Consider the following 4,314-nt stretch of genomic DNA (forward strand, 5'->3'; position numbering starts at 1 on the left):
GTGTCCCGGTATTTTGTTTACCGGTATTTTCCTATTAAGCCCTTCCCCTGTTTCAGTTTTCCTATTAAGCCCTTCCCCTGTTTCAGTTTTGGGTGTTTTGCTGTGAATAGTATTTTGCGACGAACTTAGTGACCACTTTTTCTTGCGGCAAAACAGAGTAGTAGTAGAAATCAAGTAGAGACGGATTTTAGCGACCACCCATGCTGAATTATTAGAGATTTTTTTGTTTTAGTAGCTAGGGTTGTTATTTTTGGCTGAATTTTTTTGTGGTAACTTCTTTTAATCTATATTTTGTGGGAAAAATAGCTAGAGCCTTTAGTTTGGTCAAATTTGAAAGTTCCAAAAAAGTAGCAAATTTTGTGTTTGTCGAAACTTCAGCGGCCATAACTTTTGCTCCGGTTATCAGAATCGCAATTATTATATATGTATTTGGGGTAGAAAAAATTTCCTACGCAGGCCGGCTGAGGTCTCCATCGTCCAAAAATAGTGATTCTGTCAAAAGTTTTTTATTTTTCAAGTTTTATTCACTTATTTTTCTTAACCTACCATTTTTTAGCTTCCATAGTTAGACTTTGAATTTTTGCCTGAAATTTTTTGTTCTATCTTTTCAACATTTTATAAGGTTGCTCACAAAATTTCAAGTCATTTGGATATCATTTGAGGGTAGCTGTAGTTCAAACCTGCACCTTTATTTACATGACAAGGCAACTAGTTGTGCATGCTGAATGTAGTGTATGACTAGAGGCAATCCATCTGACTTACAACCCTTTGATCCTGAGATAGATAGGACATTTCATAGATTAGTTAGGCATCATTTTATACCTTTTGATCATCCTGAGCATTCCATTACTGGTGAATCTGTGCATTCTGTTATTGGTGATTTTGAACATCCTGATTTTGAGCATTATAATTTTGAGCATTCTGATTCTGAGCATTCTGATTTTGAACATTCTGAGAACATGGCACAACCTCCACCCCATGAGAGGACTCTAAGGGAAATGGCTGCACCTGATTTCACCTACGAAAGCTTGTGCATCCAATACCCTGATGAGGATGTCCCATATGTTCTTAAAACTGGATTGATTCATTTGCTTCCAAAGTTTCATGGCCTTGCAAAATTTGAAGGAATTTCATATTGTCTGCTCCACCATGAAACCCTCAGATGTCCAAGAGGATCATATATTTTTGAAGGCTTTTCCTCATTCTTTAGAGGGAGTGGCAAAGGACTGCTTGTATTACCTTGCTCCACGGTCCATCACGAGCTGGGATGACCTTAAGAGAGTATTCTAAGAAAAAAATTTCCCTGCTTCTAGGACCACAGCCATCAGGAAGGATATCTCAGGTATTAGACAACTCAGTGGAGAGAGCTTGTATGAGTACTGGGAGAGATTTAAAAAACTATGTGTCAGTTGCCCTCACCATCAGATTTCGGAGCAGCTTCTTCTCCAATATTTTTATGAAGGACTCAGTAATATGGAGAGAAGTATGATAGATGCTCCCAGTGGTGGAGCCCTTAGAGACATGACTCCTGCTGAAGCCAAAAATCTAATTGAGAAGATGGCTTCCAACTCCCATCAGTTTAGCGCCAGAAATGATGCTATAGTCATTAGAGGAGTGCAAGAGGTAGCTACAAACTCAGCTGCATCATCTGAAACTAAGAAGCTTAAAGGCAAACTGGATGCATTGGTTAACTTGGTAACCCAGCTGGCCTTGAACTAGAAATCTGTACCTGTCACAAGGGTCTGTGGTTTGTGCTCCTCTGCTGACCACCATACAGACCTTTGCCCTTCCATGCAGCAACCTGGAGCAATTGAGCAGCTCAAAGCTTATGCTGCAAACATTTACAATAGACCTCCTCAACCTCAGTAGCAAAATCAACCACAACAGAACTATTACGACCTCTCCAGCAACAGATACAACCCTGGATGGAGGAATCACCCTAATCTCAGATGGTCTAGCCCTCAGCAACAACAATAGAAGCCTGCTCCTTCCTTCCAAAATGCTGCTGGCCCAAGCAGACCATACATTCCTCCACCAATCCAACAACAACAATAGCCCTAGAAACAGCCAACAGTTGAAGGTCCTCCACAACCTTCCCTCGAAGAACTTGTGAGGCAAATGACTATGCAGAACACGCAGTTTAACCAAGAGACCATAGCCTCCATTCAGAGCTTAACCAATCAGATGGGACAATTGGCTACACAATTGAATCAATAACAGTCCCAGAATTCTGACAAGCTGCCTTCCCAAGCTGTCCAAAATCCCAAAAATGTTAGTGCCATTTCATTGAGGTCAGGAAAGCAGTGTCAAGGACCTCAACCCGTAGCACCTTCCTCATCTGCAACTGAACCTGCCAAACTTCACTCTACTCCAGAAAAAGGTGATGACAAAAATTTACCTAACAATTTTTGTGCAGGTGAATCTTCCACTGGTAGTTCTGATTTGCAGAAGCAGCACATCCCTCCTCTTCCATTCCCTCCAAGAGCAGTTTCCAACAAAAAAAAATGGAAGAGGCAGAGAAAGAGATCTTGGAAACATTCAAAAAAGTAGAGGTAAACATACCTCTGCTGGATGCAATAAAGCAAATTCCAAGATATGCCAAATTCTTGAAGGAGCTGTGCACTAATAAGAGGAAGCTTAAAGGAAGTGAACGAATTAGCATGGGCAGTGATTCTTGATGTAGTGAAGAAAGAGATAACCAAGCTTTTGAAAGCTGGAATCATTTATCCTATCTCCGACAGCCAATGGGTGAGTCTCGTCCAGGTAGTCCCGAAGAAGACCGGCCTCATAGTGATCAAAAATGAGAAGGAGGAGCTGATTCCTACTCGGGTGTAGAATAGTTGGAGAGTCTGCATTGACTATAGGAGGCTGAACCAAGTTACCAAAAAGGACCATTTTCCCCTGCCATTCATTGACCAGATGCTTGAGCGCCTGGCAGGTAAATCTCACTACTATTTCCTTGATGGTTTTTCTGGTTATATGCAAATTACTATTGCTCCTGAGGATAAGGAAAAGACCACATTCACCTGCCCCTTCGGCACTTTTGCCTATAGGAGGATGCCTTTCGGCCTGTGCAATGCCCCAAGTACCTTCCAGCAGTGCATGATTAGTATTTTCAGTGATTTCTTAGAAAATTGCATAGAGGTGTTTATGGATGATTTCACTGTATATGGATCCTCTTTTGATGGTTATTTGGATAGTTTGGAAAAAGTTTTGAATAGATGCATTGAAACTAACCTTGTTCTAAATTTTGAAAAATGTCATTTTATGGTTGAGCAAGGTATAGTTTTAGGCCACATTATTTCCAATAAGGGTATTGAAGTAGATCCTGCAAAAATTTCTGTTATTTCACAATTGCCTTACCCCTCTTGTGTTCGAGAGGTGCGATCTTTTCTTGGTCATGCAGGATTCTACAGGCGCTTTATAAGGGATTTTAGCAAAGTAGCCCTTCCACTGTCCAACTTGTTGCAAAAGGAGGTGGATTTTGACTTTAATGACAGATGCAAAGAGGCTTTTGATTGCCTCAAAAGAGCGCTGACTACCACCCCCATCATTCAGACACCCGATTGGACAGCCCCTTTTGAGCTTATGTGTGATGCATCAAATTATGCATTGGGGGTTGTCCTTGCTCAGAAAATTGATAAATTCCCCAGGGTGATATACTATGCTTCTAGGACTTTAGATGCTGCCCAAGCAAATTATACTACTACTGAGAAAGAGCTTCTAGCCATAGTTTTTGCTCTTGAAAAATTTCGATCTTATTTGCTTGGTACCCGCATTATTGTTTATACTGACCATGCAGCTCTAAAGTACTTGTTGAAGAAGGCTGATTCTAAGCCTAGGTTGATCTGATGGATGCTCTGGCTTCAAGAGTTTGACTTGGAGATCCGTGATAGGAGTGGAGCACAAAATTTAGTTGTTGATCATTTGAGTCGGATCGAACGTGTATCAGATGCGAATTCACCCATTCGGGATGATTTCCCGGATGATCATTTGCATATACTGTATAGTATTTCTGACTCTCTTTCTACTCCTTGGTTTGCTAACATTGTCAATTATTTAGTTGCTTCTATTTTTCCTCCCTTAGCATCTGAAGCCCAAAAAGATAAAACTAAAAGTGATGGTAAGAATTTTATCTGGGATGACCCCTACTTGTGGAAATTGTGCAGTGATCAGGTCATTAGACGATGCATTCCAGATCATGAGACTGACTCAGTCCTGCAGTTTTGTCATTCTTCCACACCGGGAGGTCATTTGGGTGTTCAAAGGACAGCTCGCAAAGTGCTTGATTGTGGTTTTTATTGGCCCACCTTC

At 41.0% G+C, this 4,314-nt stretch overlaps 1 non-coding gene across 1 annotated transcript; it reads right to left on the bottom strand.

Moving 5' to 3' along the window:
• Positions 1-1,320: 1,320 nt before the first annotated feature.
• Positions 1,321-1,427, bottom strand: LOC113002423 (small nucleolar RNA R71). The gene has a single exon (XR_003267985.1). It is a non-coding gene; the product is annotated as a small nucleolar RNA R71 (small nucleolar RNA).
• Between the last annotated feature and the right edge of the window lie 2,887 nt (positions 1,428-4,314).

The sequence above is a fragment of the Glycine max genome, chromosome 8 (assembly GCF_000004515.6).
Source record: "Glycine max cultivar Williams 82 chromosome 8, Glycine_max_v4.0, whole genome shotgun sequence".
Lineage (NCBI taxonomy): Eukaryota > Viridiplantae > Streptophyta > Magnoliopsida > Fabales > Fabaceae > Glycine > Glycine max.